This window comes from Adiantum capillus-veneris, chromosome 12 (genome assembly GCF_014529385.1).
Source record: "Adiantum capillus-veneris isolate H3 chromosome 12, ASM1452938v2, whole genome shotgun sequence".
Taxonomy (NCBI): Eukaryota; Viridiplantae; Streptophyta; class Polypodiopsida; order Polypodiales; family Pteridaceae; genus Adiantum; species Adiantum capillus-veneris.
In genome coordinates, this window is record NC_140942.1 from 36,561,339 (window position 1) to 36,575,532 (window position 14,194).

Sequence of the window (14,194 nt, forward strand, 5' to 3'; positions counted from 1 at the left end):
ATAGTAAAAAATACACTAAAAATAGCTAAATTTTAAAAAAATTATCCCGAAAATTGTGCGCTATTTTTTTGTCCGATATCAATAAGTGTATTTGAAAACCCATTATGACAAAGTTTGTCGTAGCGTTAAAAAAATTAATTAATTATTTTTTGATTATTTTTAATTATTTTTTAATTACTTTTTAATTATTTTTAAAATTTATGCCACTTGCGGATATCCCTTGAATGGCCGAAATTATTATGAAGACACCTCAGCCACCCCTAGGCTCACACCATAGAACGGCAATGTTGGAGGTCAAGGATCAAAGCGTGCACTCGGTTCCATTTGAAAATCCTATGTCCTAGAGTTTTCTTCTTCTATCTTGTGAGATCCTTGTGGCCCTACGGTGGCAATGTGAAAGCTTGTGGACCTAGGGCCATAGGGTGACAATGTATAAGCTCAAGAGCCATAAGTTGCCCTATATTCCATTTGGAAATCCTATGGCCCTAGGGTTTAGGGGCGACAATAGATAAGCTCCAATACATAGCCCTATGTTCCAGTTGGAGATCCTATGGCCCTAGGTCCACGACAATGTATAAGCTCAAGAGCCATACGTTGCCCTACTTTGTAGTTGGAGATCCTATGGCCCTAGGGTCATGGGGTGGCAATATGTAATCTCAAGGGCCATAGGGTGCCACATGTCCCATATGGAGATTCTACTGCCCTAGGGCCATGGGGTGGCAATGTATAAGCTCAATGGCCATACATTGCCTATGTTCTATTCGGAAATCCTATGGCCCTAGGGTAATGGGGTGGCAATGTATAAGCTCAAGGGCCATACATTGCCTATGTTCCATTTGGAAATCCTATGGCACTAGGGTCATGGGGTGCCACATGTCCCATATAGAGATCCTATGGCCCTAGGGCCATGGGGCTGCATTGATATCTTGGCCACCCTTAAACCCACACCCTTGAGCTTAGGGGCCTTAGGTTCTCTTATTGTATGTTGTGAGATCTTGTGGCCCTAGGGCCATAGGGTAGCAATGTATAAGCTCAAGGGCCATACATTGCCTATGTTCCATTTGGAAATCCTATGGCCCTAGGGTCATGGGGTGCCACATGTCCCATATAGAGATCCTATGGCCCTAGGGCCATGGGGCTGCATTGATATCTTGGCCACCCTTAAACCCACACCCTTGAGCTTAGGGGCCTTAGGTTCTCTTATTGTATGTTGTGAGATCTTGTGGCCCTAGGGCCATAGGGTGGCAATGTATAAGCTCAAGGGCCATGCATTGCCTATGTTCCATTTGGAAATCCTATGGCCCTAGGGTCATGGGGTGCCACATGTCCCATATAGAGATCCTATGGCTCTAGGGCCATGGGGCTGCATTGATATCTTGGCCACCCTTGAACCCACACCCTTGAGCTTAGGGGCCTTAAGTTCTCTTATTGTATGTTGTGAGATCTTGTGGCCCTAGGTCCATAGGGTGGCAATGTATAAGCTCAAGGTCCATACATTGCCTATGTTCCATTTGGAAATCCTATGGCCCTTGGGTCATGGGGTTGCAATGTATAAGGTCAAGGGCCATAGGGTGCCACATGTTCCATATAGAGATCCTATGGCCCTAGGGCCATGGGGCTGCATTGATATCTTGGCCACCTTTGACATCGTGGCCATAGGTTTTCTTTTTGTATGTTTTGAAGTCTTGTGGCCCTAGGGCCATAGGGTGTCATTGCTCACACCCTTGGGCTTAGGGCCATAGGTTGTCTTTTTGTATGTTTTGAAGTCTTGTGGCCCTAGAGCCATAGGGTGTCAATGCTCACACCCTTGGGCTTAGGGCCATAGGTTGTCTTTTTGTATGTTTTTATGTCTTGTGGCCCTAGGGCCATAGGGTGTCAATGTATAAGCTCAAGGGCCATACGTTGCCCTATGTTCCATTTGGAAATCCTATAGCCCTAGGGTCATGGGGTTGCAATGTATAAGCTCAAGGGCCATACATTGTCGTATGTTTCATATGCCGATCCTATGGCCCTAGGGTCATGGGGTTGCAATGTATAAGCTCAAGGGCCATACATTGTCGTATGTTTCATTTGGAGAACTTATGGCCCTAGGGTCATGGGGTGCCATAGGATGTATATATACTTGACATGAAACTCCGTGAGGTGATCTTGAGGACAACCCTATGGGAGCTAATATAGAGCAAATATGCTTTATACCGGCATAGAGAGCTATGGCCCTAGGGCCATAGAAAAACAATGAGGGTTTTTTGGAAACAATGAGGGCGCCTTGTGGTCTAGAGGCCATAGGAAGTCAATATAGATCACAGAGCATAGACGATAGAGAATAGAGCACAAAGAGATTCTTAGTAGCATAGAGGGAACCCTATGACCTTCAGGCCACAGGGTGCTTCTCATGAAACACCCACATACATACTTGTTATGCTTTATGCTACGTAAATCAATATACTCTGCAAGCGGTTTTTTTAATAATTATTCTTGCAATCTTCTTGCAGGTATGGCTAATTTCAATCATGGTGATAGAGTGTGCATGTTTGTAGCGACACAAAAGGTTGCCATTGAGACTGTATTTGAAATAAATCCAAGTGCACATTGTTCAGGAATGCTTATTGGGGAAGGCAATGTATTGGTGTCATTTGATTTGTGTTTTGAAAAGAAAGCACTCATCCCTTTTCCAACAATGGATGCATTGACAGTGGGAGATGCTTTTCATAGTATTGTGAAATGGAGTAGTGGGTTGTTGCAGCATATAAATGAGATGCAGTACAAAGGGGCTTCTATGCATGAGGCTGACAAAGCAGAAGGAGCATTGGATGCACAATGTAATGGAATGAGCTACAAAGAGGTTTGGAAGGATAAGAGGGTTCAACTTTGGGATGAAAGCAAAACACATGTAGTAGACGAAGGGGTTGTCATGTACGTGTGTCCATTTGACTCTGTAAACTTTGGTGAGGTAGGTGAAGATAACATTGATATTGGTATCGAAACATCCTATGCAGATGAGGCTACTATTTCTGTAGAAGCTAGTGTATGCAGCATTAATCTAGTTTGTTGGCCTATCAAGACAGTGACAACTATGGATGGAAAAGAATTGTTATGCCATGAGGATCTACATGCTATGCATGCGTTACAAGACATATCCATTGAATCAGCTTATTTGGTAGAGCCTATTTCAAAAAAGCAAAAATATTGCTTTGTAAATAGGAAGCCAAAAATGTTAGTGAAAGCTTCTAAGAGATCCAATCAAGCATCTCTAGCATCTGTCTAGCTTGTTTCAACCATAGATTGTTGTTCCAAAAGGTGTTGTCAATATGCCAATCGAGATAAGGTCATGGCTATGCGCAATGAATTTTGGGGACAGAGTTTGCAAAATAGAACAAACTATGTGTATGATACAATGTTGACTGCATGGCGTGAGAACAAAACAACTACAAAGACATGCTATGTGTTTTCTTTTAATGGCAGTGAGGTTTGCAGTAGAGCTTGGTACGAAATTCATGGCATTCCAAAAAATTCATTTTATCGTTACCGTGAACATTTTGAGAATGGGGTTAGACGCTCAGTGCATGGTAATGATGGTGTCATGAGAAAAGGAAGAGACCATACAAAAATGGGGAGGGCATTGATGCACTCTTTTGTTGATGAAAACTCGCAGAGAATGCCACATAAGAGTAGAACCATGGAAGATGGTACTAGGAAAACTTTGCTTGCAATACCAAACACGTACAAGCAAGTAGACATTTTACATGATGTCAATAAAACACTTGACAGTATGAGTCTCAAGCCAATGTCTAGCACGACATTCAATAGGATTTGGAATACAGAGTTTGCTAATGTGACATTGTCAAAAACAAGTGAGTTCTCCAAATGTGTTGTGTGTAGTCGGATAAAGTCTCAACTAGAGTCAACAAAGGATGACGAGATGATTGCACATTTTAAGGATGAACGTCGAATTCACATGTTGCAACAACAAAGTTGTAGGAATGTGTACCACACCTGGCGTAAGTTCTCCCAGTTGCAAAAGGATAAGTATTTATGCATTATACATTATAAAATGGATCAAAAAAAGACAGCAATACCTAGGTTGCGTGTGAACTCAAAAGATTATGCGAATGCATATCAATTGCAAGTATCATTAACAGGTATGATAACACATGGACATGGTCATGGAATGTATGGTCACTTCTCACTTAATGGTCTATAGCCTTCAAATCCCAATGCTACAATTGGTTCCCTTGCATTATGCTTACAGAATCTGGAAAGAACTAGAAAACCATGGACAAGGAGATTTATGCCATGACGGTATGCCACGCAGCAATGTAACGTTATTCAATGCATTGAACTCAAGGAGAGCTCTAGACCTCCAAAACAAAATGAAGCAAGAGCGTGAGAGGAATGCATCAACAATGACACCACCGTTGGCCATCTAGGGATGTGAAGAGATTGTACACATACAATCAACTTCCTCTCAATGTGTTGTGGATACCATATCCACTCCTATATTTCAAAAATTGCCTGAGAATCTTTTGCTACAGCTAGATAATTGTGCAGGAGAGAATAAAAATCGATATTTGTTTGCATACTTATCCTTGTTAGTAGCAAAAGGAGTTTTCAAAACCGTGTATTTGGGATTCTTAATGGTGGGTCATACACATGAGGACATAGATGCAATGTTTAGTAGGTTCTCAGAAAGATTGCGAACAGGAATGACATTCACTTTTCCACATCTGATGGAACATTTTCAAAAATGTGAAAGCTTAGCTCGAGCACCATTTTTGATGACACAAGTTCCCGACTTTAAATCCTTTGTGCAAGGGTACATGTGTGACGGACAAGATGCTCTAGTCGAACACTCTAAGCCACTTCAATTTCGTTTCTATATGTAAAGTGAAGTCCCAGTAATGCAGTACAAAATTCATCCCAAATCACTCGATTGAATGCCAAAGGAGTCAGAAATTGAGTTGTGGAAAAAAGATGACCAGGGAAAACCAAAATTACCAACAGGCTGTCCAGATGTGGTACCTATAGCAGACTATGTGAGAGATAGTCCGCTTGTTATTCAAGGGATTAAGTCATATCTTGAATTTTTGAAAAGATGTTCTCTATTAAAAGGAAAGGACCATGACTCCACAAAATACATGGAGCCTGTTATCACTTATTGGTAAAACATAATCAATGAGCTTGAACAACCAACCAATAAACACATTGGTGAATATACAACATTTTGGCCAAAGACTGTAGGGAGTCATAGAATGCAAGAGATAGAGAAAGACAGAGATGAGTTTCAAGGATATGAAGAATTGAATGATCACTATGTTGGTCCTCAAAGTGCAAGGCCACAAGAGGCCTTTAGATCTCAAATTGATGTAAGAAAAAGGGATCTTGTTCTTGTGAGACCCGCAGATCCTGAATATCCGATATGGCTAGGAGTGACAGAGTCAAACGTTGATGTAGACAAATCATCTCCTAACTACACGAAAGTTCTAATTCAGTATTGGGTACCAAAACATCGAAAACGAAATCCCACAATCCAAGAACAATATGAGGATTGTTAGAAAAAGAGTTGGTGCTACAATCTTGCTGACCCAAAGCGTTGGGAGTGTATTGATACAATTGTATGATCATGAACTCCAAGGGGTGGAAGAATTGCGAAAACAATCAAGATCCCATCAAATGTCATGGAGAAGGCACAAGGTAGCTTAATAGGAGAAATTGAATAACATTTCATATCTTGCTCATTGTTTTATTTCCCTAGTTTATGTATGATTTTATGAAGTATTTTTAAACACCCACATAAAAATAAAAATTTTAAAAAGTGTTTCTCAACACCACCATTTTCTTGAAAATCTATCTCTTTTATGAAGTGTTTTGAAACACCCACATAAAAATAAAAATTTTAAAAGGTGTTTCTCAACACCACCATTTTCTTGAGAATCTATCTCTTTTATGAAGTATTTTGAAACACCCGCATAAAAATAAAAATTTTAAAAGGTGTTTCTCAACACCGTCATTTTCTTGAGAATCTATCTGTTTGTCACATTCCCAAATTAAATGAAAATTTTCCAAATTTAATGGAAAGTAAGAATCCATAAGCGTTGAAATTAGTCCCAAAGTTGTGGGATTTTCCCATTTCATCTAAAATGGTGTTCGAAGTAGATTAGACTGGTAATGTGGACAGTGTTTCCGGCATGCCACCTTCCCGGGCAATGGCATCTCTCACACAAAATACGGACGTCGAATGTGTCACATACACGGTAACACACACAACATTTTTCTTTTCTCGCGCACGCACACCTCACTTGGAAGAACTCCATTCATGCTTAGGAGTAGGGTAAGCTAAATTTGACTAGATAAGCATGGCTTTGAGTGGTTTAAGAGTGAATGAAAGCTATCGAACCCATGTCCCATAATCAAAAGTTAAGAAACATCAACCCCTCTACAGCTGGTATGCCTTCAATCCTCTGCAATGCCACCGTGCTCGGCTCATCATCGACCCCGATGGCCATGAGAGCTTGCTTGCATGAAGTTTTCCTTGCAATTACACTGACAAAACTGATGTCAACATTGTCCTCCGCTAGCACACTCACCACTTTTGCAATCATCCCCGCTTGATCCATGTGGGCCAAGAGGATCAGTCTTCCATCCAAGCTGATGTCTACGTCAAAGCTGCCTACCTTCAAGAGGTAAGGGGTGCACCCATGCTTCAAGTTGCCTTCAAAAGCTATCTCACCGGAATTTGGAAGCTGGGCAATTGCAAACTTGGACTCCACTTCATGGGCAATCTTCACCTGTATGCTACCTCTTATAAAGTCCTCGTCGTCTTCACAAACTGTGTACTAAGCCCTGCTGGTTTGCCAGATAATCTGCATTCAGCAAATTTACCTTCGTCCTGGAATTTTCCACCAATCCTTTGATGATCATTTGGCGCAGAAAAAATGTTTCCAGGTTTCGTGATACCCACTGACACCAATCTTTTCTGTACAAGACTTCCACACTTTTGACTGCACTGCCAACTGCCACTTGCTGCAAAAGCCGGCCAAGTTTCTCTGCTAAAGGCATGTATGGAGCTAGTCGAGATTCACGCACCTGTTGAAGAGACAGACAGCCATCAACTTTTAGTAGGCCATCACTACTGGGAATATCCCCAGGATCTCTAGTGGAAACACATACCCTTTCGGGCACCCCCCATGCATTCACAGCAGAGAGAGGAATGTCTCCCTGCAAAGCACTGAGAACCTCCTCTGCAATCTCCATAGCAACACCTTGCTGTCCTAGTCACACACATTCTCCAACATGAATAAATATGACAAGAAGACTCGATGAAGAAAAAAGTAGAAAAAGAAAACCTGCGCCAACATCGTCATGCTTGCTCGTCGATGAGGCCTCACGATAACATTCTTATGACCAGCCAGCTTGTTATCAAGCTTTGATGGCTCCTCTGTGAACATGGCCTGCAAAGCCCAAAATGAGTCAAAGCCTCATCAAAAAGAGCTACGTTATGCACACTTTGAATTGCTTGTAGTGAAGTCAAGGCGCACTAGTTTCTCTCCGCTTCACTAGGTTTTCATAAACAAGCTCCTTTGAAAAAGAAAGCACTGTCATGATACCATTTAATTACGGTCTTGAAGTACCTTCGCAACCACCCCACTATCCAGTGCTTCAAGGAGAGCTTCCTCATCAAAGACACCTTCACCATCGCTTATGATCGTTACACCTTCCTGGAGTTTGGCAAATATCTCAGCATTGAAAGCCTTCTTCGTTGCTGTGGTCAGAGGTATGTGCAAAGAGATAACATCTACAACAGCAAGCGACCAGCAAAAGGGATCAAGTCTCCAACTGTCATCGTTGAGGGAACCATGAGGGTGATGGGAACCAAAGAATGACTGGCTCCCATATCTCTGTGAGAACACATTCACCTTCTTTTCCAACGATGCACCTAGTATGGCTCCAACCTTGCCCCGTCCCAAAGCGGCAATTTTCAAGAAATTTCTGGTGTTCCGCATCTCTGCACACCACCAAGAGTCCTTATGAGCTCAATTAATGCACTCAAATTGTAGGAAATATGAAATGCCACTGTTCCTTTGTGACTTTGCTTGCCCCAGCATGTAGTTGTCAGCCGATATGAAAAGGCAACATCCAAACCTTATGTGGAACGAGGTCCAAAGTATCCGCCTAAGTCACAATCAGCACAAAATGTGACAACACTACTACAGCCTCAGGACATTAAAGGTGGTAGCCTACATATTAGGACCCAAAACAACTGCTAATGCCACAAAAGAAGGATCACTTGAGGACTGGCGGCCAGGCACTGAAGTACGCCGTTCTGGTGGTGATTATAGGAGATATTATGTCTGTAAATTGAGCTCCATAGCTTCTTTTGAATAACTTATAATGTGGTGTTGTGCTGTATAACCTTGAGAGACCCATTTCACAGCAATCCCTTTATAAAGTGGAGTTATGGCTATGTGAATGCACCGTTCAAAATACTCTCAACATGCAGAGCTGCAGATTGAGGGTGTGGGGAAGTGGCGTTCACAACAAGACAACCATATTCAGTAGCAGCTTGAAGATCCACATAGAATAGGCCTGCACCGGCCTTGCCAACAACCTTGAGGCGGCCTTTCGAAGCCTCGCAGAGCTGCCGGGTCACCATCGTATCACTGCCTACGATGAGCGCGTCACAAAGAGACATCTTCGCACAGAGGTCCGCAGGTGAGAGGCTGTAGAAGCAGTCCACCTTGGCAGCATTTCGAAGAATCTTGAGGCCGCTCTCGGCGAGCTTTTGATCCGCTACCAATATCGTGGGACGAGCTGGCACCTGAGACCTGGTGCAATGGAAGCGTTTCATGCACATGCGTCTGCAAAGAAGCGCATTGGAAGCGGGGCACCGCAGAGCAGCCATAGCCGAGCCTGCCGAGTTCCGTGTTCAACTCTCGAAAAATAACCAAGGTAAAAAGTTCGAAATTCACCTATACATTTTATGTTGGGAAAATTACCAAAATACCTCCCACAAAAATTCCCAAAATGCCCTTCAAGTTTTCCAAAATACCCCTAGATACGAAATTTTTCGGTGGCTTTTGGTAAGCAGATTGATTGTCTATCATTGTAAGATGTTAGAAGCAGAATTTGAGCTATTACGTAGGCTTTGACGATGAATCGTTTCATTATTTTTAGACGAAAATGCCTTTTTTTGCTAGCTAATTCATGAGAAATTATGTGTTCAGCAGTCAAAAATGGATCTCAATTGTCAAAAGGAGTAAACTCAAGAAAACCCAGAGCAATCCACCCAAAATAGACACAAGGGCATTTTGGAATTTTGAAATTTGAGGGGTATTTTGGGAATTTCGACAAATTAGAGGGGTATTTGGGTAATTTTCCATTTAATGTTTGGGGACATTGTCAACACTCAAGCCTCCAGACTTAGACCATGTCACAAAATGGGCGTCTGACGTGGTCTTTCTTGGGCATGTGCCTCGAGTCACACAAGGCAAACAGCAAACTAGTTAAAAGTTCTCAACACGACTTTTCATTTTCTGCAAACCAATCATCTATGTGTAGGCCACCATGGGCAGGGTTTGGGGGGTAGTGGTTGCCATCAAACGAACATTGCTGGTCAAGAGATAGCAATCGCGTTGAGCTAGAAGGCCATGACCTCCGCTATGTGCGACAGGGAAATTCCATGGTGGCGTTTTCTATTGGACTAGCTCATGCTCCAACTCGCCTATCTAGATTAATGTGACTCGGACCTTAGAGAGGAGGATCGTCAAGCACAACAGATCTTGTTTAGCTATCTTATCTTGAATGTACTCGTCGTATCGACTTGATTTATGTGAAAGCATTGCCAAGCTATGCATGAAGGTCCAGTTTGAAGAATTCCACTGTTAGTAACAAGTCAGGAGTATATTTGCCTAGGTCGAATTCGGCATATCATGCAATCAAACTCCAAGAGAAGACATCCACTGATGAAATTTCTCTAGAACACAATATAAAGTTGACACAACCCTTCCGTCATTTGTTATACCTACAAATGAAAGCATGACATCGAGGCGCAACAACATTGGACCAATTAACACTGCACAATATGAAGTTGATACAACCCTTATGTTATCTGCTATACGTGCAAGTGAAAGCATGATATCAAGGTAGCATTGGAACAATTTTTCATGCTCTCTGTCTAACCAGGTCTTTAAGGGATCTTTGGAGCGAGCCTTTTCTTTTTTGGTTTTGGGGCGCCGGGGGGGTTTGGAAAGTAGCCTGCCACCCACCACCACTCTATGGTCACACAAAGCATATCAAAATGTGTTAGCATTATGTTTGGGAGAGACTTTCTATAGCCGGGTGAGGTTAGCTAGACCTATGTACCCATGTAGCACAAACCTATTGATCTTTTTGAAGATTTTTATAAAGGTTTGGGCCTACACCAAACAACTAGGGTTTGACACTTCCACAAGGAGTTTGTTACCGTAATATGGTAACAAATTAAATCTTTGTTCACCATATCAATTTTTAGAGATATTTGTTATCATAGTTTGGTGGTGATATGTGTCGATACACTTAGGATGACTATGGGACTTTTTCCTCTCACTAGGGTGTTTATTCTCCCTTGTCTTGTATTTATGGCCACAAATCTAGCAAACCTCATCTTTGTATTAGCACACTTAGGATGATTGGGACACCTTTTCCTTCCAAGAGGGTGTTTTTTTCTCACTAGACTTGTATTTATGCCACAAATCTAGCATATCTTATCTTTTGTATTGGCACACTTAGTAATACTACTTCCTATAATATGTGCTCGTGAGCTTCTTCTTCCTCTTTCCATCTCTACATTCTTGCAATCATATCCCAAAGGGCTTTCCTTAGAGCCCTCTTAGGATTTATCAACAACTTTGTTGTACAAGGCACTTAAAGGCACAAAAGTGGCGCTCTCTCTAAACTAGTCATAATCTTCTGTTTTGCACTAACGCCCCTCTCTACATATCTCTAATGTGTCTACACAAACCAAACATCTGTACAAATTCTTTATTTAGTGGATATGTGATTGAGAGTTCAATCCTCAAGAAATACAAGAACCCCATTTTGTCACCCTTAGAAGTGGTTTTTAGAGAAGTAATGACACCACAGTGGTGATAACCAAATCTTCTCAATATAAATGTTGTCCTTTCGTTTGCTTTTTGTTGGTTCATGCTCTTTACACTACAATGAGGAAATTCATGACGAGATGTTGTTCCTTTCAAAATGGTTACACTTATAACCTTAGAAAAACATAGGAACAACAACACCCTATTGCTTAGTGGGTGTTTTATCAATGTGCTATTTATTGGGCTGCTCTATTGATCTTGTATCTGAAAAAGTTTTTTTATTCCTTCACCAAGTTAAAAAAGTTATGGCCCCATTTCCTTTGTTTAGTGCATCTTTACCAGTTTCCAAAAACAATAAAATGTAATAGAAAGATGCAAAAAAAACATAAGAAACGTTAAAGAATTTAAGATGGTTTGTAAAAAAACAAAAATTTAGTAATTTTAAGGGTGTGTGTGTGTGTGTGTGTGAATGTTGGAGAATCTAATTTTTATTTTTAGATTCATCAAAATTTAGCTATGGAAGGAGATAATTTTTTTAAAGAGAAAGATAGAGAGGAGACTATAGGTTGTGCCGGTTTGATTTCTTTGCACAATTACACATTAAAAACACTAAAATCATGCAAGAATCCAAAGAGAATACCCAATTAAGGTTGACAACTTGAAAAGGACCGGATTTTCTTGGAGCCGATTGTCCCTCTAAAAAGTCTTTGTATAATAATTCTCTTTTGGAGAGAACTTTGATTACAACAACACTTGTGCTCTTACGGAGCTTTCCTTTGAACCAAGAAGAAAGAACTGCAAGGTAAGAGGTAGATGTGTGTGAAAGAAGTGTTTTTCAAGCAAGAGAATTGGAATTATGTATACATTTGCTTAGGGGAAAGCTCTTAGCATAACTTAGCATAATAGATATGAAGAAGAAGAATCTTTCACTTGCTTGGATTTACATCCATAGCCAAGTGCTTGAGCATGATGGTCTCCTCTTGAGCTCCCATGAGAGAGGGAGAGAGAAAGAGAGCTTGCTTTGCCAACTTGGGTCCTTGAGAGAGTGTGTGAGAGAGCAAGAGACACCCTTAGGGTTTATAACTTCACCTGCTAAATTAGGATGGACTTTAATAAAAAATAAAACTCACCCTTTGGGTTTACAACTTCACCACCTCTGTGAAACCTTAGCGTCGTGCCACTCTAGAGGTGCCGCCAAGCTACTCCCAAAATCTACTATATTTTGACCTACTAAATTTAGACAATTTGTGGCAAGTTAGAATTTTACACTAAGGCTTTCGAGACTTCATACCCGGAGTCTAAAGAGTCATTCTAATGACTTGAACTTAGCACAACTACTTTCTATTTTTAGACTCCTATCATTGCTCTAGGTCATCTCCTTTGTCCTATATCTATGATCAAGGCTTCTAAGGATATAGTCATCCTTCCTTGACTTGTACCTATGACTAAGATAACTATTCAATGTGAATTCATCATTTAGAGAGAGATTGAGCTAGAGAGTATTTTCCTTGCAGTTGCAATAGAACATGCTCATGGAACCTACACGGATGAAAGATTGGCTTCCACAAATGTGGTCTTTTGTATGGACTTTAAACCTATCAAGTTGGCATCAAATTGGAATTGTACACTTATATTAGGACCTAAGCTTGAAATGTACCATGTCTGTTAAGTGATATTTAGCAATTTGAAGACAACGTAGAATTAAGTCAAAATGAGTACTCTGGCAAGATGAAAAATCACTTCTGCCTTTGTGTTGTTTGATATATGGATATTAGGTGTCCCAAAACTCAAGAAAGAAGAGTTACATAGTGAGAACTCTATTAACACACTCAAAATTGTCTTTTGATTACAAAGACACTTCCAAAATATTCATCAAAATGTGACTTTTACTAACAACTCAAAGAATTTTTCGTAAATGGGCCATAGCTTCCAATACATAGGCTTTCCACTTTATAGAAGCATTACTCTTGCTCTTTTAGGGCAAGCCTTGACCGAGTTGGTCCATTAGTAATTAATCAATTTGACTTGTTCTCTTTTTATTTTTCTTAGACTTAAATGGCCAAATTAAGATGGAAAATACTTTTAGGAGTTAAAAAAAGTAATATTCATGGCATTACCTCTCCCTTGGAATCATAGTTGTCGTCGACTATGGGGTAGAGAAATAAAGTCATAGCTAGTCATGTTGCTTTGGGTAGAGGATCCCTTTTTACCCTTCGACATTCTTTCATAGTGGTGACTAACTCCCCTCGGTGCTTGGAAGGCTTGGCTGTTGCAAGCATGTCTTTGCTTAGCCCTAATCATCTTTCGTAGTAGATTGACAAGGTCTACTAGATGCTTGAGAGACTACGCTACCGCAAGCTTGATTCATAGTATGCATACACTTAAAACTTATGAACATTTAAAATAAATCTCAGAGTGAAAACAAGACAAAATTAACTACAAAATATACTTGTTCATACCTCATTCTTACCTTTGACAGGAGTCATTGTAAGTATTTACAAGGTTTACATTATCCTTTAGCTAGATGTCTTGCATCCATCGTGCATCTTCAAAAGGATAGTCCTTAAATTTGACAAGATATTGTCGTATATTCTTACCACTTTATAATACCTTGTCTTCATGTCTTAAGATGCTCTCTGGCTATAAAATCTCTTCTTGACCCTCAAACTCAGGTGGTTCTTCAGTTATTGGTTCTTTGGGTGGCTCGCCCTTATAAGGTTTCAAGAGACTCACATGAAAATCATTATGAATGAGCCAGCTTCTTGGTAACTTTAACTTATAAGCTATTTCATTGATAGGCTTAAGAATTTATAATGGGCCATAATATCTTTTTGCTAGCTTAGCATAATATTTATCGTGACTCATTGGGCGTCCTTGTGTTCCATTACCTACAGTGGGACTTAGGCATTATATCTCTTGAAGATAGATTTGATTACAACACATTTCTGCTCTTGCGAAGCTTTCCTTTGATCCAAGAAGATGGTGCTCTTCAAGATTCCATGATATAACCCTCATTCCCAAGCCATAAACACCCCAACAAGGAGAAAGAATTGCGGGGTAAGAAGTAGATGAGGGTTCAAGAATTATTTTTAGCAAAAGAATTGGAATTCCGTATACAC

At 40.6% G+C, this 14,194-nt stretch overlaps 1 pseudogene; it reads right to left on the bottom strand.

The window, feature by feature from the left end:
• Nucleotides 1-6,242: 6,242 nt before the first annotated feature.
• On the bottom strand, nt 6,243-8,899 carry LOC147445579 (D-3-phosphoglycerate dehydrogenase 2, chloroplastic-like; annotated as a pseudogene).
• Nucleotides 8,900-14,194: the final 5,295 nt, after the last annotated feature.